This window comes from Conger conger, chromosome 14 (assembly GCF_963514075.1).
Source record: "Conger conger chromosome 14, fConCon1.1, whole genome shotgun sequence".
NCBI lineage: Eukaryota > Metazoa > Chordata > Actinopteri > Anguilliformes > Congridae > Conger > Conger conger.
This window is the reverse complement of record NC_083773.1, coordinates 3608847-3631853: the sequence shown is the minus strand read 5'-3', so window position 1 is coordinate 3631853 and position 23007 is coordinate 3608847. Positions and strand designations below refer to the sequence as shown.

General features: G+C 46.2%; 1 protein-coding gene across 3 annotated transcripts in view; it reads right to left on the bottom strand.

Moving 5' to 3' along the window:
• dag1 (dystroglycan 1) overlaps positions 1–16374 on the bottom strand; it is a 48924-nt gene extending 32550 nt beyond the window's left edge. The window contains exon 1 of one of the 3 annotated variants that reach the window (XM_061220107.1): positions 15754–16374. The gene's annotated coding sequence lies outside the window, so the exon portion shown is untranslated. Of the gene's footprint in view, positions 1–14632; positions 14961–15488; positions 15703–15753 lie in introns of those variants that run through there. The other 2 variants (XM_061220108.1, XM_061220110.1) reach the window with 2 other exon arrangements.
• Between the last annotated feature and the right edge of the window lie 6633 nt (positions 16375–23007).

Genomic DNA, 23007 nt, shown 5'->3' with positions numbered 1-23007 from the left:
TCTCTACCCCCCCGACACGGCCCGGCTTGTGTGCGCATATCTGGACAGGAATAGTTCCGGCAAGGTCAAGCCTAAAAAAACACCGCCCGCTCCCAACCAGGCTCCGCTCCCCGACTTATCTCTGCGATAACAGCGACCAGACGACGATAATACCAAAAAGGCGTATCACGAGGAAGGAAAATGCTTTTTTCAGTCGCAGACAATAATGTAGGAAACGTATACTTAACAGAAAATTATACAAAAGCCTCCACAACTACGTACGCGCATCAGCTTAGTATGCCTTCCGTACTCCCAATCGGCAAACAAGTCACAGCGGGTTTCCTCCAAACAAACAGTGTTACCAAACAGGCCAATGACATTGTGAGAACAGCTACGCAAACAGCTACACAAACACACCTTAGCTGCCTTGCTGAGTTCTTTGTCATCTGCAACGGAAATGGCTAAGACATTTCCGAAGAGTTTATGTACAAGATAATTCAACAGCAAGGAAGGTGAAAGTCAAAGGGAAGTGGGAAAAAAAAAAAACAGGGCTTTTCCAAAACTATGGAGTTCCTAAAATCATTCCAAGATATAGCAGAAATGGGACTTCTAACAACCACAGAAGAACTAGTAGACCACCAAAAACGATCACCGTCACGAAGATAACGTTAAAGATTTTAAATCTCTGAGACGGGCAGAATGTATTTTAAATCAAGCTGCACTCTTGCTTCAGATACGAAGGAATCTGCAGGTGCTTCTGTCAATCCTTCCACCGCGAGAAGGCTGAATGCCCGGCGTCTGAACGGACGTGTAGCTGTCAGCAAGCCGCGACGGAGAGACGGAAACAAACAGAGGAGCTGAAAACGAGACGCCGGCGCACCGACACCGGACACCTGAGATGTGGAGGAAGGTTTTATGGGCCGCGCTTCTCCATTTCAGACGTTCGGAAGTAAGAGAAGCCGGTACGCACGGCCCCCTGAAGCACTGAAAGAGCGGTCTGAAACCATCAGTCAGGCGCGGCGGAGGACCGGAGCGGGTTTCTGCGGTCGTATAACCACATCTGGAGTGGGTGATTTGGTGTTGACTGAAGGCATCGCGCCTGGGGGGGACACGATCCCTGCAGATCTGTACGGAAAGCATAGGAGGCGTAATGAAGGGTAAACGGCGCAGGGTTTGACATTGCACACGGGTGTGGAGGTGTTTGTGTAGGTTTGTGTTAAGTATGTGCTCGCTGCATCATTTCCTGACAGAAAAATAAAAGGCACTCGCACTGAATTGTTACGCCGTCACAGGAAAGTAAACAAGAAAGGGCGGTCTGACTTTTTAAACATGCTTTTTACTTGTATTCCTTTCTGAAGGGCCGTCGGGGTACACATCGGCGGAAAGAGAAACTGTCGGAACCGTGCGACTTTTCTTTCTCTTTATTTAAGGACGTGAGCGACTCGTTTGGGTCAACACTTCCAGGGCGCAGAGGAAACGGGCCCGCAGTACCAGGGAAACTCAAGCTGCTCCAATAACACCGCTTCACAGGAGTCAGACGTGCGTTACATATTTCTGCACTTTAACGGCCACTCTGGGGAGACGGGCTCTGGAAATGACTTGCAGATTTCAGGGGTGGGGGGGGTGACCACAGGCTAACGCAAAATTAGCCACAGAAGCTGCTAATATCAGGCGTAGCTGGACCTCCCAACCACATGAGCCCCCCTCTCCTCCACCCAGTCCCCCGCGTTCTTGCATTACCCTCAAAATACCCGGCGTCAGCCCGGGACACCGCCGCTTTCTCCACAGCGACAAGCGCTTAAGCCGACTGAGGGTTTAATGAAAAACAGTATTCCTTTCAGACGCCCCTGATTATTTGTCGGCTATGCTCGGGTGACAGAGTGCCGTGCTGCGTCTTTCCAGATTAAGTCCCGCTACAAAAAAAAATAAATAAAAAGAAAAACGCACACACACACAATGCATGAACAAAGCTACAGCTGCAGAAGAACGCACTTTCAACCGCTAGCTGAGAACAGAACAGCAGTAGTACAGAGCATTAATACCTTTCCAATAAACCTTTAGTTTATTTTAAACAGACTAACGTTCCTCTCATTTTGGTATCGGCTAAAAATATAATTAAAATAATATATATATATTTTTTTTTTTAAAGATTAGGCGATGCTTCCTTGACGCTGGGCTGAGCGCTTCAGTGAGTGTGCGGGAGCAGACCTGTTCAGAAGAGCAGAAGCTCCATCTCGGAGCCTAACTGAAGCGCTCCCAGCAGACCCCCGCGGCACAGCGGCGCGGGCGTACGCGCCTCCCGCCCGGCGTGGCGTCTCTGTTGGCGGGGCTTTGAGAGGGATCTGAGCCGCTCCCTCGGGCCGCTTCACAGGCAGGGCCACACGTCTGCGTCTCCGCCGACACTTTGACAAAGGCCTGACCTTCCTTTGTTACCCGGCCCACAAACGGAAGATCACAACCGCGTCATCCCAGGCGGGACACGGAGGCAGGAGCGGGGAAGGAAACGAACGCACGCGCCTCCCGGCTGTTTTTTTTTGGGTTTTTTTAAATCTGGGGGCGGCTGGCTGATGCTTTCTACGCGGAGCGGGTGTCGTTACGTCTCCCGCTTGCTGTTGGCTCGCTGAGTTAGTGCGCGTTTGCACCTGTGTTGGCGACCATTTGACACCTAACCATCTGCACACCCGCATGGTCGTGTGCGTTTGCAAACAATGGTGTGAACCGTTTACCCACTGCAATAAAACTAAAGCAAGCATCTTTCAGACAACGTGCCAAAGTTCACACATTCCTCCCTCAACTGAACAAATGCAGTCAAATGCACTAGTTCGCTAGATGGGAAAAGTAAAAGAAAAATATATACTAGTTATAAACTTTTTACAGTAAACGTTTTGCATGAGGTTGGGTCAAAAAATTTACTTCAGTTTCTATTTTTACATTTAGTCTAACACAGTCAGTATAGTAGCAGCATTGGCATAATAAGTTAATTTATTAAATTTGACCATCTTTGAGCAAATTTGAGCGTTTTATAGTGTGCAAACTTTTTTTTTTTTGTGACATTACTCACACTAGCAACATGCAGTGAGAGGAAATTAGGCGACACAGCTAGTGGTCATATTGAGCCTAACACAATTACTGCCGTTGTACATGAAACTAATATCATTACGGGAACTTATAAAAATCATCCATCGAAATATCACTTCTGTGCCTTTCTGTACCAACTGTAAAGTTCACCACAAATTGCAGTGGAAGATTAGCACCCATCTTGACTATCCCAACAACTCCTGCATTTATTCTACCCCTTTATCTCTGTTTATTGGCACCTTTCTAACGGTCCTGTTTTTTTATGAACACTGGCAAATTTCTGACATGCTGGATAACTTGAGGGAGGAGAAGTTCTCTCTCACACACTCTCACACACTCTCACACACTCTCACACACTCTCACACACTCTCACACACTCTCACACACTCTCACACACTCTCACACACTCTCTCTCACAAGTGTATCTCTTCCTCCACGGTCGTGGTCTCTGACAGCCCTCGATAAGCGCAGGTTTGCCTTCCAGACCAGCGAGCGCTCAACCTCAGGCCCGGGGAGGGAAAGTGTCAGAGAGAACAGGGTGGGGGGGTAATTCGCCTAATCTCCTCTAACGAAGCGGGGCGGGGCGTGGGAGGGGGAGACGGCAGCAGCAGCAGCAGCAGGGCCTGCTGGGAAAGAGAGGGGCGCAGGTAAAGAGCCGCCAGCACGCTCTGCATTCAGCACCTTCCCCTCCCGCTAAAACACACCCGCTCCGCGGCCCTGCTTACCATGAGCCACGTGTGACCAACATCAGTGCTTCTGCTGCGGATTATGACAGCTTTTGCCTTGGAATGAGACAGATCTAATTAAGCATGCGAGGCCGGCGGAGGATGAGAGGGCGGGGGGGACGGGGGGAGGGGCGCGGAGTCGGTTTGGGGTCCGTGCGTTTACACCGGGAGACGAGATGAACGATGACAGCGGCCCCGGGCCGCGGCGGGGGTTTTTATAGCCTGGGAGTGCGTGTGCATCCGCAGAGCACCGCTCCCCGGAGACGGAGGCACGCCGTCTGCACACTCCACCACCGCTGCACCGCGCTCCCGCCTCACTCCCCGGGACAAAGAGGAGGAGACCAACACCCCTAAATCCCCGTCAGTTTAGATCCCGTGTTCCTAGGCAACCGACGCAAACGATCGCTTAATAAATTATAAACGGCCGCGTCTCCATTTGTGTTGCGTGATGGGGGTTTTTGAAGCGGTCGGCGTCTAGCGAAGGGGCACTGCGTCAAAGACGCGCCCCCCCCCCCCCCCCCCTCCTCGGCCGGATTCCGGCCCCTTTTCTCTTTTTATTTTAAAAGTAATAAAATTTGGCAAGATCGCTTTGTGCAACATTAAATCCAATTTGGGATTCAGGAGAGGTGCCAGAAATTACTGCAATTATTAAGAGGAGGTGCAACATTTCAATTTCCCCCCGGCCTGTCTTTGGCACGGGCCCATAACTCCCTCCTGTAGCCGCGCACTGTAGCCGCGCACTGGAGCCGCGCACTGGAGCCGCGCACTGGAGCCGCGCACTGTAGCCGCGCACTGGAGCGTCCCGGCCCCAGGGCAGAGTCCAGTGCCCCCGTGGCCTCACCAGCCAGCCCTGAGCACAATGACCTGAGCGGGGAGGGGGGGGGGGGGGGGAGGAGAGGCCGCTAATCCGTGGCCCCACCTCCTCCGGGCGAGGAGACGGCAGGGGCACTCAGAGCGTGTACAGTGAGCGGGGCGGCCAGCGCGCCTCCTCTGACAGGGCTGCTCCTCTGACAGGGCTGCTCCTCTGACATCTGCCACTGCTCCCGCCCAGAACGTGAGCACGCCGTACGACAGGGGCCGTAAACGCACCAAGAGCCTCCGGGGGCCGTCACAGACCACTGGCAGCTCACGCCGGGGAAAAGACCAACAAAGAAGAACTGAGGAGGACCACGTTACATCTGACCCGCCAAAGTGTCTCACTCTCCTCCCCCCCGGTGTCTCACTCTCTCCCCCGGTGTCTCACTCTCTCCCCCCGGTGTCTCACTCTCTCCCCCGGTGTCTCACTCTCTCCCCCGGTGTCTCACTCTCTCCCCAGGTGTCTCACTCTCTCCCCCGGTGTCTCACTCTCTCCCCAGGTGTCTCACTCTCTCCCCCGGTGTCTCACTCTTTCCCCCGGTGTCTCACTCTCTCCCCCCGGTGTCTCACTCTCTCCCCCGGTGTCTCACTCTCTCCCCCCGGTGTCTCACTCTCTCTCCCCCGGTGTCTCACTCTCTCTCCCCCGGTGTCTCACTCTCTCTCCCCCGGTGTCTCACTCTCTCTCCCCCGGTGTCGCACTCTCTCTCCCCCGGTGTCGCACTCTCTCCCCCCGGTGTCTCACTCTCTCCCCCCGGTGTCTCACTCTCTCCCCCGGTGTCTCACTCTCTCCCCCGGTGTCTCACTCTTTCCCCCGGTGTCTCACTCTCTCCCCCCGGTGTCTCACTCTCTCCCCCGGTGTCTCACTCTCTCCCCCGGTGTCTCACTCTCTCCCCCCGGTGTCTCACTCTCTCTCCCCGGTGTCTCACTCTCTCTCCCCCGGTGTCTCACTCTCTCTCCCCCGGTGTCTCACTCTCTCCCCCAGTGTCTCACTCTCTCCCCCCCCGGTGTCTCACGGCTCCCATTCTGCATCGTTGCCACAAGCGCTCGAGTGACTATGATCTCAGAAATGCCCACATGTTGGCACTTGCACAGAGACAGACACACTCACACGCGCGCAGACAACCGCACGCAAGCATGTACACACACACACACACACACACACACACACACACACACACACACACACACACACTATTAAATGACTCGTGGCAGTGGCAGCTGCACACCCACGGAGTCTCCTTCACAAAGGAACACCTCCTCCACAGCGAACGCGCGCGCAATCAATCAGCAAACTCAATCCCGGCCTCCCGGTAATTACAATAGGCGCAAATCACTTTGGCGTCGAAAAACCCCCGGCATTCCCACATTTATTAAGAAATATATATATATATAAAGATATGAAAGAAGTCAACAGTTGTGTTCCCCCGGAGGCGGCTGGCCGCAGCCCGGCTCTGTTCAGGTGGAGAATTCACACAGCAGGGCCTCTGTAGCACCTATCAACAACACCCCCACTGAGCACAAAATGGAGGACACGGAGTCTACTCGCCCAGCCTTGTTTAAAGTGTGGAGACGATAAGGTTCTCAGCGGTGTGTGTGTGTGTGTTTGTTTGTGTGGGTGCGCGTGTGTGTGTGTGTCAGTGCCTGTGTGTCTCAGTGTGTGAGTGTGTGTCTGTGTCCTAGTGTGTGTGTGAGTGCGTGTCTCTTGCGTGTGTGTGTTTCTCTTGTGTGTGTGTGTGAGTGAAGGAGTGTGTGTACATGTGTGTGAGAGTGTGTCTCAGTGTGTGTGTGTGTGTGTGCGCGTGTGTGTGAGAGAGAGACAGAGTCTCAGTGTGTGTTTGTGTGCGTGTGTGAGAGAGTGTGTCTCAGTGTGTGTGTGTGTGTGTGCGCGTGTGTGAGAGAGAGACAGAGTCTCAGTGTGTGTGTGTGTGTGTGTGTGTGAGAGAGAGAGTGTGTCTCAGTGTGTGTGTGTGTGTGTGTGTGTGAGAGAGAGAGTGTTTCTCAGTGTTTGTGTGCGTGTGTGAGAGAGTGTGTCTCAGTGTTTGTGTGCGTGTGTGAGAGAGTGTGTCTCAGTGTTTGTGTGCGTGTGAGAGAGTGTGTCTCAGTGTGTGTGCGCGTGTGTGAGAGAGTGTGTCTCAGTGTGTGTGTGTGGGGAAGGAGGCAGGGGGTGAATGGGTAGGCAGAGGTTTCACATAGCAGACACAGTGGCTCTCATTCACATGCAGACGCAGCCCGGTGTGAGAAGCAGGCAGTGGTGTTTGAGTGCTAAAAGTAGCGTTAGGGTACAGAGAGCCACACAGCGCGGGCCCCCGGGGCGCCCTGGCCCCCCTGTGTTTGCCAGGCCCCGTGGCCCCGGCGTGCCCCGGGCCAGATGGGCCCTTTCACTGTTTGCCCCCGTCAAACACTAGCCCCCCGTTAACAAGGGCACATCCACCTCCACTGCTGTGTGGATCCGCTCGACGCTAGCTAACAACCTGGTGACACACGCACACACACACACGCACGCACGCACGCACGCACGCACGCACGCACGCACGCACGCACGCACGCACGCACGCACGCACGCACGCACGCACGCACGCACGCACGCACGCACGCACGCACGCACGCACGCACGCACGCACGCACGCACGCACGCACGCACGCACGCACGCACGCACGCACGCACGCACGCACGCACGCACGCACGCACGCACGCACGCACGCACGCACGCACGCACGCACGCACACACACACACACACAGCCCCATTCTATAGTTTAAACAGTAGTGCTTTCCCATGGCTTTGACTGTAAATTCAATGGTAGTTAGTTTTAATTTCATTTGGAAACAACTTGTTTGTTGTTGTTTTTTTGGATCCACAAGCAAGTGTTCACACGTGCCCATTAGTTCCTGATTTGCCGTGCTCTTGCCCACCCATTTCAAATGAGAAAATGCAGGGCTACACTGGCTGGGTTAATGTTCTGCAAATTAGACAAACAAAAACGGCACGATTTTTCCACTGAGTACATTTGGTTGAGGAAAGGTAAACATTCTTCTTTTGAGTGGTGATCAATGGCTAGAATGTTAAAACATTTTTTTAAACGCTTCCTTTCCTACTTTTAAAAGATTTCTAAGCATTTAAATGATAATGTGGCTATGTATACCTTTACTCATACAAGAAATAGCAATACTTGCATCTGTTTGGTTGTAACAAGCCAGCTAGCCGCTGACCACACACTGCGGTACGTAGGTACGGTGAGAAACAACCAACAATCTGCTATTCTCCACACGGTCACGTCGTAATACGGCTTAAGACACAAGGACCTTGTTTTGTTTTGTTGTTGCCTTGTTTAAAGAAGAAGTGACTGACACTGAAACTAAAAACAGAGGTAAAGTCCTTAGATCAAGAGATAAAAAAAGAGAAGCCAGAAGGCACGGGAAAATGACGGGGTCAATGAGACCCAGTGACTGTGTTAAACTTTAAGGTGAAGAACAAGGTGGCTGTCAGCCCTGGGCACGTGTGCAGCAGCCCACGGCATCGACCCGCGGTCAGGTTCACCCACGTCAGCCCCGGAGGCAATAACCCCGGCCAGAGCCAGGAGGCCAAAGACGGGCAAGCACCATGAAAACGTAATCCTTCAAAACAATAAGCAGCAAAAAATAAATAAATAAAATCTGATCATGTGAAACAGGCAGGGTCAGGGTGACGGGTAGATCTGGAGAAGACTGCCAGAGAGAGAGATACAGCTTTAATAATTACCCGGCTCTGAGGCGGCCGGCCCAGACCCTCTCGACCGGGCCCGGTTCTCCTCGGCCCAGCGTCAGAAGGGCCACGGCCAGGCAGCCGCCGCAGCGTTGAGCCGGGGCGCGGGGCGTTCCTGCCTCCGTTCCCCCCCGGTGAATCACAGGCCACCGCGGGCCACACCCGGACACGCTCACCAGCCACAGGCCCCGAGACGGCTCGCGGATACCAATCTGCTTCAGTGCGTCACCGAAATCACAGGGACACACAGGCCGGTAATAAAGGAGGCAGAGGCACAGGGAGGGGGGCGGGCGGGCGGCCCGAGTGGGCACCGCGCTTTTTACAGCCAGCTCTTCTGTGGGATACTGTACATTACATTCAGCGAGACCGGCCGAGAGAGACCGGTGGAAATGGTGCATTGCTTAGAAAAAAAAAAAAAAAAAAAAATCCCTCGGTTTCAAGTCTCACAACATGAAACTGTGGGAAGACGAGAGGGAGGGAGAGACAGAGAGAGAAAGAGAGAAAGAGAGGGAGAGAGGGAGAGAGGGAGAGAGAGAGAGAGAGAGAGCTGCTGACATGCAGAAAGACACCCGACGTGGTACAGATGGTCTGAGATAGGGGCCAGGCCAGCCCTCTCCGCGGCGACGTTCTCTCTCACACGTCATCCAAAAACAGTCTTGGCGCTCCCAATTTTTTTCCACTGGTTGTCTGTCATGTACATTCTCAAACAGCGAATAATTTCATGGTTAAGGGATCGGGGGGAAAATGTGAATCGCATCACAATAACGCTAAAAGCCACTGTCAGCACTCTGGATAATTCCTTCAGTGATATTCCACACATAGCCCAGTGTAGCTGCGAGCCTTCCTGTCCGTCTCCAAAGCATAGTGGCATTTGAGCAAAATTAAATTGACATATTCCACACTCACCAAGACTGGACTGTGAGCCGCACGTGGCCGGAATACTAAACTCCGTCGGGGGCGATATGCTGGTTTTCCTAATCTACATTAGCCAATTTTAACAGTCCTCTGCGCAACTGGAACGAACCACCGGACACGGCGAGACGCTCTGCACCATGACACCAGGCCACTGACAGTGCAGCGAGCTCTTACCAACACGCCGGCCGAACTGCACCGAAGTTCAGCAAATGTTCTCGAAAAATCGACGACAACATTACGCACACGCAGGCCCGCATAAGCCAAAAATGCACTTGTTTAAGACGGCTGTTCTACACTCAGGGTTAATTTTGCCCACTGTCTCCCGGATATTCTTATCGACTGATTTTGATGTTGTGAGCGTTTCACGCCTCTTTTTTAAAGTGAACTCCGTTTTGGATCAGCGCTGCTCTCGCTGTCAGTGTCTCGGGCCGGTCCGGTCCAGCCGGGCCGGTCCAGCCGGGCCCGCTCCCTCACCCTGCAGCGGTAACTAACGTTCGCTAACGAGCTAGCGGCCGCTACGGAGGCGTCGGCACCTCTCTCCGCGCCCCGTGGCCCCGTTTCCGCTGATCGCCGCGCGATTAGCCTCCCGCGTCCTCGTCACGGCAACCACGTACCGCCGCACAAACTCATCAAGGCCTGGGGGGGGGGGGGGGCGGGGGAGCTGATTACCGGCCACCTCCCCTGAGAGCCGGTGCCACCAGGGTGACCTCGACTAAACAGACGTCAGGTCCGAGCAGGGGCGCGGCACGTGCAGCCATGCCACTCCGGAAAGAACATCGAGGAGAAGGCTTATCAGCACGTTTCCCCCATGTGTAAACAGCTGAGGGTGAAAGGGTTCCGCTTGCGTTCGTTGGAAACAGAAAGCATTCACGGGAAAGTTCGGATGAAGTCAAATTCAACAACGGGGGGGGGGCGGGCGGGGAGTATGCCTCAACCGTCGCAATGCTGCTTTTATACCGTTTTCAGACAACTCCGATATCGGCGGTGTCAACTAAAACTACAACTCTCACCAACACCCACCTCAACAAGCCATTACAGCGGCGTCCAACGCCTCATTAAGCCGTATTTCACACATCTATCCGGGCTCCTTAAGCATGTAAACTACATCCCGCTCCTGTATCAACACCGGCGTCGTGCCACGCATACCGCCGGGGATAATGAACTCCAGGACGGCATCGCATCAAGGCCGTAATAACGGCCTCCACTCAAACTCATCTTCCCCAAAACGGGTCATTTCAGGTCCGTGTGCTTTTCCCCCCCCGCGTGTTACAAGGCAATCTGTGAAATAGCAGCGTCTAAACTAAGCTGTGGTTTAGCACTTGTGCTCCACACAACAGACTGCCTCTGCGGTACAAGTTGTCTGCTCCTCCTAAATTACGGCCGTTCTCTCCCAGTCCCCATTCCACCTTTGTGCTCATAATCAAGGCTTCCCACCTCAGCTTGTTTTGGAAGATGCACAGGCGTTGAACCAGACAATGCCAGAGTGCTTTTTCAGATGCACAAACACCATCCGTGGGCACCTTTTCCCTTTGCAATGCAGTAAACGCACTGCCGGCCAGGTACAAGGGGCTCAAAAAAAGATCTGTAATTTGAATTCATGAACACAATAATAAGGCAAAATTGCTGTTAGTCTAAACACCACCTCTACCAATGAAGACAACAGAAATGGAGGGGGGGGGGGGGGGGGGGGAGTCCCCCCCCCCAAAGTCCCAGCATGCACTGCATTTAATAGCCAGGGCAGAAATGGTTCAGTTTTTTTTGTAAGAGTTTCAAAGCAGCCACATGCATCCAAGCCACAATATACATTGAAAAACCTACGTGAACAATTGCTATTTTTGAAGCCAAATCACAAAACAACAATGAAAAGCACAAGCTTCTTTTGTGCTCCTACATGTTGAGTGCGATGCAATCCGAAAAAGGTGCTTCAAGTTCGTGTAAATACAGCCATTCAGAAGATCACTACCAACTTCGGTGTCTTTCATTACGTCTGACACAAAAAGCACACAACTGTTTGATGGCAGATTACTGATGCATCAAAACATAAAAACAGCCACTAAATCATAAAGTACAGTGAATAAAATCTTCAACACACTGGGTCCTGTTTTTGAAGAGATGCGTACCTCTGAAAATATATTTTAGTGGACTTTCTTTTTGATCAAGGGAATGCAGTCAAAAGCAACATTTTATAACCTTTTAGAAATGGCTGTATTTTCCAACTGTAGAGTACGCATCATTTAATTTTATGTACTGTGGGAAAAACATGAACATAGTTAGTAAAAAGGGACTCTCCAGCTGATTCCAGAGTTATCTGCAACCAATCTGGCAACAGACAGGGTTAGACTGCTAGGGAATTGTGGGAACACGGGAACACGAGAACACACACACACACACACACACACACACACACACACACACACACACACACACACACACACACACACACACACACACAGAACCTGAAAAAACAATGAGCTTAAGGGAACAGTAAGGAAAGTGTGGGGATAAGGCAGCCCAAGGGCTGGGCGCATGTCTGTAGTCTACAGCACAACACAACACAGTGACTGCTAGCATGTTTCGAAAAAGGAAGTTTAATAAAATAAACAGCCTTTGGGACAGTGAAGTTACCAATGCCCAACTCTTAAAATATAGACTGCATGTCAAAATGATACAGGCAGACAATCTGAGGGATAAAGTCAGATGGCATATATAACAGACCAGACATACACACAAGACAATGCCAAGAACTTGATCACTACCAATTTTCCTCAGCTTATACTATTAATTTTTTAATTGGCTAATTCAAGTGATAGGAATGCATAAGCTGTTGTATGAAAGTTAACCTAGCAAGCTACAGTGAAGGCAACCAACCACCCAAGAATGTATGCCCTGAAATGAGAAACTTTAGACACAGGGTAGATAAAAGTTGTGGACTCAGGGTCAAAGTTCAACAGTCAAGGGCCAACATGAGTGAAGTAGGGAGCTTAAAAACAGGCTTAGAAAAAGCCCCTTCCAGGGTGCATATGTAAATCTCAAAGTCACATTCTTGCAGTCAAAAAAGCTTCTTCGTTTTTTTTTTTTTGTTGCTCTTATTTAATGGAATCCCCCACCACCCCCCACACACACTATTCACAAGTAGGCTGACATCAAAAGAGCAGAGTATGTTAACATAACCAAAACATGCAATTACTGACCCAAGGGTGGCCATTTTCAGAAGAAACAAATCAACAACGCTTAACAACTGCCTACAATGAAAGGCGCAAAAACATTGAAGCAACGCCACGCCATAGGACAACAGTGGCCACATACAAATAGGACGAGCTTTAAAAATTGAGATAATTGACCGTCGCAGACTCGAGCCCATAAAAAAAGCATGATTTTCTTGTTTGAATGGAAGATCAAAGGAAACCCCCAACCCTTGTTCCTCGGAGAAAACCGCATCTTTCAACTGCATTCCAACCCCCCGACGAGGCACAAAATTGGGAGGCTCTGTTGCAAATAGTTTCACCTGGACTGTTGACTTACATAAGCTGCGAATTATACCCAAGAACCTGCTGCATTATACTGTTAACTAAAGAGAAGCGCACGTTTTTTTGTTTTGTTTTTTTTTTCCCGAACTGACATGTATGTAGCGCAAATGTCAAATAGCCAAAAACCCCAACATTATTATTATTATTATTATTATTAGTATTAGTATTAGCATTATTATTATTACTAGATTACAGAGCAGCAGTCACTCTCCTTTGGTCGGCAATCTTATTTAGGTCCAAGAGCCTTGCTGTATACAGCCTCATCATTTCTGATATTAGAAACTAATAGAAAACGGTTACGTCGAGCGTCCAGTTGCTGTCCTGGTCGCGTTAATATTTCGCGTAAGTTAAGTGGCTGAATTTGTGACTATGGTCAAAAAAAAAAAAAAAAAAGTTAAAATATAGGTTAATGATAAATAGGAGGGAGGCCTAAACCAGAACGATAAAATAGCGTCTCTTTTCACGTCCGGATTCACGAAAACTGGGCTCGGCTTCTGACAAGCGACGTTGTAAAGTTCCATTGCTCAAGTTTCATTCATAGCAAATTACGAAAAGCATTGTTTGCCGCATCGAATGATTTCGTTGTTATACCATTAACTTAGTATAGACCATGTATTTCATCGTCATGAACGCGGTACGAATTCATTTTCATAATGGTCTGCAGAAGAATGCAAAATTCTAGACGAAGGTTTATGTAAGACACCCATCCAAAATACAAAGCTCGACACATTTCACATCGGCAACGACAAAATACCTATTGGTTCGGAACACTAATCATGAATTCGCAGTTCGGCATTTCTCCTATGGTTGAAATTCTTACCGTTTTCCTCTGACCCATTTTAAGAATTCCTTTGGGCTCCAAATTCGGTTTTCAATAAAAAGGACTAGGGTATCTGAACCCGTAATGTTTAACGAGAATACTTAATTCAAGTCCAGAGAAGGAAATCAGTGCACTGCAGTTGATAGTCACGAATTAAATATCTTCATAAATTAAAAGTGGATGCGCGTGTGACACACACATACATATATAATATTTTGTTTTTAATATCCACAGTGCTCAAACATGAAACCGAACATTGAACAGATCGACGCACGAAACGCTAGCTATCGGTCAAACATTTGTTCAATTTATTCTGCTGTAGTCTTCATAAAATTCGGGCGACAGGATGACTTAACCAACTGCCAACTGAAATATTAAAACCGTTTTAATGGAAAATGGGTGGAGGGTGAAATTAGAAAATCATTTAACGTTACAAGCACGCACGTTTTTCATTAATGCACGTTTTTTTGCCATCAACTCGCTCGATATGATTCAGGTATTAGCTACGACTGTGCTATTCGCGAGGAGATGGACGTTGATGTTCCTACTAAGTAATGTCGCTTGATATAACGTTACATTATTATACAGTTTGTCCTTCCCCATTTCGTGGAGCTGGCTAGCGAACGCTAGCTGCAATCACTCCCAACACCGAACACCCCCAACCCTTCCACCCGCTAGACACACACACACACAACACACACACACACACACACACACACACACACACACACACACACACAAATAAATGGTTAGCTTGTTGCCATGCAATGTCAAAACGTTAACAATAATGAGGCTAACACAATGTCAAAACGTTACAAGGAATTAGGTGCCAATGTTAGCCAAATATGTCGCCTGGGATGCATTTCTAACTAGCCTTATATCCATACTAACGTCAGCAAGCTAACATTCCTACCAACAAGTTACTGTCTAGAACGAGCTCATGCAGTTGTATTAGCTAGCTAACTTTAGATCACGCAAGTTTGCAGCCTTACCAAACGAGGGGGCAACATTTAAAAAAAAATCTTAAGTCTTGTTGAGTCCGTATTGCTGTTAAACACTCGCTGAAGTAACAAAAGCCGCTTTACATCACACTACGGATAACAACGTTCGGAAGTAATCCCTCGTATCTAACTAGCAAGCTAATTAAAGTTAAACATTTGTTTCCAAAAAACAAGTAGTGTAGGCTCAGCAGCGATGATAGCCAAGTTAATGGTTAACTTTAACTAGCAACGTTATTTGCTGCACAGCTTGCTAACCAACTAACTAACAAACTAACGTTAGACTAGCTAAACGTTAAATGCTGAACTTAGCTCGTCAGCCAGCTAACTTAGCTGTCACTTTACAGCCCACCAGTTCCAGCTCACTAGCTTGGGACCCACAAAGGCCCTTTCTTAGACTATAGCCATCAGACAGAAGAATACCCGTCCACCTAACGTTACCCAAGGCTGACCAGACATTCGAAGAAAAGGCTAATCGAGTTTTCGGCATAGATAGCTTAAGAGCTAACGCGCTTGCATTAAAAATTTAACATTTTAGCCAGCTAAGACTGGTTCACCAAAATAAGTAACGTTTGCCAACAGACGAGCATTCAAAATTACACCTATCCGAGTTTACTTATCAGTTAGCTAGCCAACTGACCAGCTAAATGGTTAGCTGCAACTGCCCGAATGCACCTGTTTCAAATCCCAAAATAAGACAGCCACTTGCTAGCTAGCAATGTTGCTAATTAGCTAGCTAGCTGCATTTGCTGGCAACCACAGGGCTGCGAGCGAACGTTACAAGTCAAATAACGTTATTGCTGTTATGTACATACAGCGTGTGCTAATTTAGCTACTCCAAAGCCCTTACCTTGTTCCGTGTGTCAAATTCACATTGTGAATGTTCAATATCGCATAATATTTTAATTCGTTTCCAATGTTATCCTATTTGTATCCACAGAGAGGAGGTGAAGATTTCTCCCTCTCTCCTTGAATTCTCTTCTATCTACAAATAGAACACTTGGCTGAGGGGAGAGGCGACAGACTCGACAAGTCGATCTTCGAGACAATATCGCCACATAGACGGGAGGAAGAATAAACCAAAGGTTTGAAAATGGCAAAGGAAAAATACTGACCGTTGTCGTAAACAATTTTATTCCTTCAATTCCTCTTCGATCTCATTGTTGTGAAGGCCAAAAGTCCCAGAGAGCTGTAACGGTGAAAATGTTGTGGTTTTTTTTGTAGTGACTCGCTAGCTAGTTGCTCGCTAACTGACAGTCACATCGGCCCACGGTCGTACCTATCGGAGTGCTTCTGCTGGTATGTGGCAGCGTCGCTAGCAAGCCAGCTAATTATACGAGACAATCTCGCAGTCGCAACACTGCCGCCAAGTGAAGGATACGCCAATGGAAACAGAAAAAGAAACGGTGGTTGATTACTAGCCCTTCTTTGGCTGCTATTAATGGGGGGGAAGGAAAAAAAAAAATCAAAGAAAAAGCGAAAGCAAGACGGCCAAGGACAATCACCTGACGGGACTAAAACTAAATAACGAAAAGTCGTCTTAAACTACCCGTAATTGATCAGGAACTAGCATACGCTGGTACAGTTGCACACGCTGTAATACACTGGAAATCCTTCCACGGTCATGATTTGATACAGCTAGCTGCTACTACAGAACCGCGTGTTGTTCTGGACTCCTCCCTCCAAATAACCCCTTGGTTCTCTTCAGAAGAAGGGGAAAGCCAAAGCAGCTATCGTTCTTCTTGTCATTACTCCACCCCTTTCTGCGTTCCTCCACCTTCTTCCATCAGTCCGCTTTTTTGCAGGTTATTTTGCACCGAGGAATTAATGAACCCCCCCCCCCCCCCCCCAAAAAAAAACTTCTATCTAGCCCAGACAGTGCTTGACAACTGTGATAGATGGAAAAGAGGACCTAGCTACTTAAAACTTTTATTTGCAAGCTATATGAGCTTTTATGCCAATCCTCGTCTTCAGATCTGAAACGCAAAAGCCTTGCGACTATACTACAATAACTAGCTGCGTCTACCCGGGGAAAAGCCATCCCTTTTCTTCTTATTTTCCAATTCTGCTCCTATCGTCATCACTATTTTTTTAACAAAGACAATGTCGCACATATAGCCACCTCCCCCTCCCGTTACGAGGGCTAGTGTGGTCTCACTAACCACAATGTGTTGCCATGGCGATCAAACAAAAGCATTTTTTTTTCCATTATGGCTGAATTCCTTGGAACATTTGAGGCATTGACTTCTATATCCCTCGCTGTGAATGATAGACTAGCTGAAATTTCGGGCATGGCGCGTTCATAAAAACGGAGATGATTGCAAGCATACCCAAATAAGTAAATTTTACTTGTGAAGAGTACACTTAATATGAAGTGGGTTTCTCAAATATTTTGTACATTGTACAGGCGTACCTAAAGGCATTATTTTGGAACAACTTGTTTATATGTGTTTAAATTATTATTGAAGTAATGTTGAAATATATATTAAATGCATTTAAGTGTTTTACGAGATAAATTGGAACAACTTAAACTTAGGCTACTCCTAAAACACACTGCACTCTGAGGTGTAATGACATACATACCAGATGTACTTCAGTCTTACTTCATTTGAATTAAATAGCAACTAAAATGTTGGCTACTTAAATACATTTTAAATGATAACTTTAATGGCACTTAAATATATTTTGATGATATTCCGGTGTCCAAATGAATACATTTTAAGTACAATTTGGTGTACTATGAAAATGCTTAGGCTACAAGGCCACGTCTTTTTCACTAGGCAGCAGTGATAACCACTTTGCCACCATGTCATATATATTTAGGCACACATTGTTTAACATTATTTAAAAGTAGTTATAATAATACACTAAAGTTGACATGGAAATCAAATATAATTTTGTACACTTAAGTATTTTAAGAGATAAATTATGCCATCAATATGTGCAAGTGGTAAATATAGTGTTACAAGTAGTATTACAAATTTTGTTTTGTGAAATGAAAAATGTCATATTTTATTGTCATAGCATGTTTATTAAGTCATCTACCATTAATATTTATCTTAAACGTATTCATAGCATTCGCCATACACTTTTTAAAATGTATTTTTTTTATTTTGGTCAGGATTTATCTTGTTTTTATTTTTATTTTTTGCCTTTTACTTTTTGAAAAGCTGCCTGGGCACGGCCATATGAAAGCAGGTAGCTGAGCTGGCCAGAGGTTTGACAGGGAGCACTAATACTGTACGTTATCCGCCGATTACTGTTCCCCACTGGGGCCGGGTTGTCTAGCTACCTTCTGCAAAGTGGCTAGTTTTTATATGTTTGGCATGTGTCACATCCACACTCAGGCACACCACACATAAAAGGAAGGGCCCACTTGTCAGGTTTTGCTGTTGGGGGCAATAATAATAGTAATAATAGCATTTTCTGTGCCGGTTTGTTGGTGTTGATGTCATATTAGTATTTAACACAAATTATGAATTAAAATATTCATAGTTAGTTATAATTAATGTAACTATGACCCCCCCCCCCCCCTGCCTCTATCACCTACATGTATCATATGGCCAATAAAAGATATACGATGTACCTCAAAGGAATGACCACGGCAGTCGTGTTCATTGCTGTGTACAAAACGTGTACAAAAATATTGATAAAGCTAAGGGGCCTATTGTCTGTGCCATGCCTTTTATTGCTGTTTAATGCCAACCATGAATTTATGTCTCAAGGAGCATATTGCTAATGTATTAATCATATTTTACTCTAAAGGTGTAGGTCAAGAGCAGCTTTCAAATGACAAGAATGTGACCCTGACCGTTTATACAGATTTTATATCTATATATATATATATATATATATATATATATATATATATATATATATATATATAATTATTAGAGATACATTGAACCAAAAAGTCTCAGAGGCCAGATACATGTGCAGTCATGGCTGTTTGTACCATCCCCATGGCAGTTTCCATTGACAGCAGGAACCGCAAAGCAATTACATGCGAAAGAGATAACAGTCACCACTCCACATGCTAATGAAAATTAATAACTTTTTTCTTCGTGAACTCTCAGGCTTTTTTTTTTGTGCTTTTTTTTTGTGATGTGATAGCCATTTTCACTCGAGGGTAAACCTATATGGGGCTCTGGAGTGTCTCCACCTTAATAGCCTACCTTGAAGTAATCAATAACCAACAATTTGTGGATATAAACTGGGCCCTCCAAGAGAAATCTGGGGTGGCCATTTCAGATCAATAAGGGCCAACTTTAATTAGGTCAGCACCCCCAGACATACCTGCACCACTTTTCTTTCTTTTGGGGGGGGGGCGGGTAATCTTAAATTTGAGAGATAAAAGATAGATGATTTTAAGATAGCTTTTCCAGCCTCACCCATAGTTTTGTCGCTGAAGGATGAAGTATAAAAATGGGCAAAACATGTGAAAACATGCTTTTTCCGTCGCCCCATAATAAGCTTTTCGTAACTCCAACTTTAGCACTAGGCCATCTTTGTTTCAGCTATTGCATTTTCATTTCAATAACATAAGTTAACGTGGCATTATTATGCAGCCAATATAATATGCCATTTTTGTAATAACAAAAGTGTCACACCATGAGATTAAAACCTGGTCTTAACATCTTCAAATATTGTATACCCTTTCCTAGTGTCTGTACTTTTCGTAAAGCTGAATGTGCTCCAGTGGATTGTTATGCACTGTCAATTATCCCGCAGACAAAGGTAGTTTATACATTTGCACATGTGTGACGGATTATGGCACGGTACTTTTGAGCACAGATGCAGATTGAGGGCAAAAGGAGTCAAGCTTGGCCACCTCTTTCGGTAGCAAGTCCGCCCAATGTGTTGAGCTGCAATACCATTACTCATGCAGCCGGCCTGTATTAAAGGAATACTGAGTTACACGGAGAGGCTGTATTAAAGGAATACTGAGTTACACGGAGAGGCTGTATTAAAGGAATACTGAGTTATACGGAGAGGCTGTGTGGGAACGTGTCTCCGCAGAGTAGCCCAGTGTGCAGCCTGTAGCAGAACACTGTCTGGTGCTGCCATGCAAGCTAGAATAAATCCATCTGAGCATGACTAATATAAAGTGACAACAAAAACAAACTTACTGGCAGGAGTGACGTCTGAAGTTTTAGGCTTGTGTGTTTTTATTTTATTTTCCCCACTTTAAAAAAATAAAATAAAAAAATAAGTGATGTCCATTGAATTGAGGAAAGACATTTTTCATTGGGAGTTTGTCTCCTGTAATGTCCTCGTTTTATGATTTATTTATTTTTTTGTCAACGGGTCTCAGGAGAGCAGCAGTGAAAGCCGGTGTGAGACGCGGGGCTGAGATGCGGAACAGGCAGAACACTGAGAGACATGCGCGTGATTTAGATCTGCCTTCATCTCTAATATGCATGTCAAGCATCATAAGCCTTTCTGCTGTAAGCATACGGCAAAAAGAACATTGCCTGCATTCCCCTAACACAACACGTGGCTGCTTTCACCTCACTGAATAAAGTAATTGGAACATCATACACCTTCATCTCGTGTTTGTAGAATTTCCCATTGATTTGTGCCCTGTGGGGGGGGGGGGGGGGGGTGGGCCATGGTGAATCACGCCTGATATGCATCACACACATTCCTTTACATATATCTTTTCAAAAAAGGGGAAACATAAAAATAAAAAAATCAGTAAACAGAAGTTGAGATCAATATGTATATAAATAGCCATGTTATTAGCTTTGCGTGTTGTGGGTCCGGAGTGGTAAACTTTTAAGTCACAGCACGTACCAAGGGAATAATAAAAGTCTGTTGTTATTCTAATCTCCTTATCTATTCCATGATGGGAGGCCACATAAGTATTATATTGCAAGTAATATAGGATTCAGATTGCCGAGTCCACACATTTTATAAATCCACAGTAATTACACAAAGAGAAGGATATGAAGCATGGAGCAATTCTGTTTTATTCCAAAGCGAATGGATAAAGATAACCTGGGGCTTGTAATTAAACTGACAAGGGACTTGTTAACAAATATGTCCGGGATTAATTATTTTTTTGGGTGAGCGGACATCTCCTTGAAGTAGGCCTCACACCTGCAATCAAAGAAAAGTTTCCAAACCCAGCGCTGAAAGCAGTAGACATGTGAGAGTATGTGTGTTGAAAGTACCATGACATTTTGAAGCGTTTGGTTTTGCGCATTTCAAATGACATGGGGAGTGCTTGAAACACAGTTCCCTGTGTATTATTTCCAGAGAACAAACAGCAGCTTTTGACATACATTAAGCTGCCTCTGGTGAGAAGAAAGAAGAGGAAGAGGATTTGCAATTTAAGAGAGAGAGTGATGGGGTGCATGCTGAGCGCAGTTGTCTTGGATCAGGATTAACTGCATGATTTCCAGACTGAAGTCTAGTAGTTCAAAATACCACAGTTTTATTCCTTCTTCTGCCACCGGAGTCAAGAGATAAAAATTGAGTGAAATTTGTTCAAAAGAAAGTAACATACACACGATAGTAACTTACTCATGTAAATGCCCAGAGTGGTGGTTCTCAAACTGAGTCCTGTGAGTGCTGGTTTATTTTCCAACCACAAGTGAAAGCCGAGAATCTTAACAAGCTGTTCATTTTTCTTAATTTGGTGGTTTTCATGTTTAGAGGGATTATTTACCCTGTTAAGCCACATTATGTCAGAAATACCTCCCATGTTCACATTGTGTTTATTGTATTATATTGCAAACAATTGCATAACAAAAAGGTAACAGAATGTATTTAACCAATAAAAATGAAGACAGAAGTGAATCAAAAGGCTCCTAATTAAGTTGTTGAACATGTGTACAGCTACATTGTCTCATTATTTTTTTCCAAGGTTTGGCTAGTTTTCATTTGCTTTGTCTTTGAATTATTTATTATCCACCTTAACGGTTAGTGGTAGTGGCCACATTTTGACCAGTTATGAGCCGATTCATTCACCTTAGTCTTTAATTTGATCAGTTAAAGCATTTTACCTCTCTTTACTGTGTGCAGTCCTGTAGTCTGCATGTGCAATATAGCACAATGTAAACATGGGACTCATAGTTACTTTTGACATATTGTGGCTTCAGAGGGTAAACAATCCCGATAAATATGAAGAGCATAACTGAGAGAAATTGACAGCTTGTCTTGGTTGTTTGGAACAAATACACAGCATACACAGTGGTCCCCCACGATTGACTTTGAGAGCCACTGTCATGGGAACACTCAGGTCATGATCAAAGTAGTTTTTATAGTGCACTGCTTATAAAGTCACATAATTACAAAAACACAAGACAATTAACAAGGGGGAAATGTCCCAAGTATCAGCTTCACACTTATGTGATTCAGAGCATGGAGGCAACTCATGTGCATGCCGCGATAATGCAGTGGAGTGGTGCCTGCATCTCTCCCCATGTCTCACTTTTGAAGAGGCTATTTGTTTTTTACGTGTAACTTTATTGCACAATTACCATGAAGACACAGTTTCGAATGTTATTTTCTACTTACTAGGATCTACTTACATCCCTATACTTACAGCACTATTCAAATTCTCAGCTTTTATCTGATTGATACTTGATTTTTATATGCTCAGTCAAAAAAAACAAAAAAAAACAAAAAAACATGCAACTTGAAATCCGCTTGTCACTGCCAGTCAACGTGGTCACTGTTGTTGTGGACGGCTAGAGATGCCAGGTTATTGCATGTGTTCTGTATTTGCTGGATTCATTTGGTAAATAAAACCCAGTACACGTTTCTGATAACACGCAGTTTACGATGCGAGGCGGAAAAGGATGCAGCGCACCATACACAGGCATGCAATAAGGCACATGCATGTTTTATTACGGAGCAGCTTGGCCGTATTTTCTGCAGATGCTGAAAATGTCAATGGAAGCTGACAGATTGTGGCAGCTGATAATGTACAGAGAGGACTATCATCAGAACCACAGAGCAGCTCCAGCCTATCCCCCATGATACCCGGCTTCACAAACTCATTGACTGGGCCTGGGTCGGGTCCAAGTGTGGAAGTGATCACTGGAAATGACTGACGGCCAGACAACTGTTCATTCTGAGAAACAGAGACAATGCCCACATTGAAAGTAACATCTTATTGCAAAAACAATACTTGGCTGATATGTTTTTAATAGATTTTTTTACTGTGAATATTATACACTGGCACACAATGTAGAGACGTTAAATTGAGAGCTCAAACGTAGTCTGTGGGAGGATATGAATTACCTTGCTTTTGAGTGGAAGTCATTTAAAATATATTTGGGCTTATAAGATTATTAGCTTCTAAGCTTTGTTAAACCAACAGCAGCAGAATGAGTTGACAGAATACAGACAAGATATCC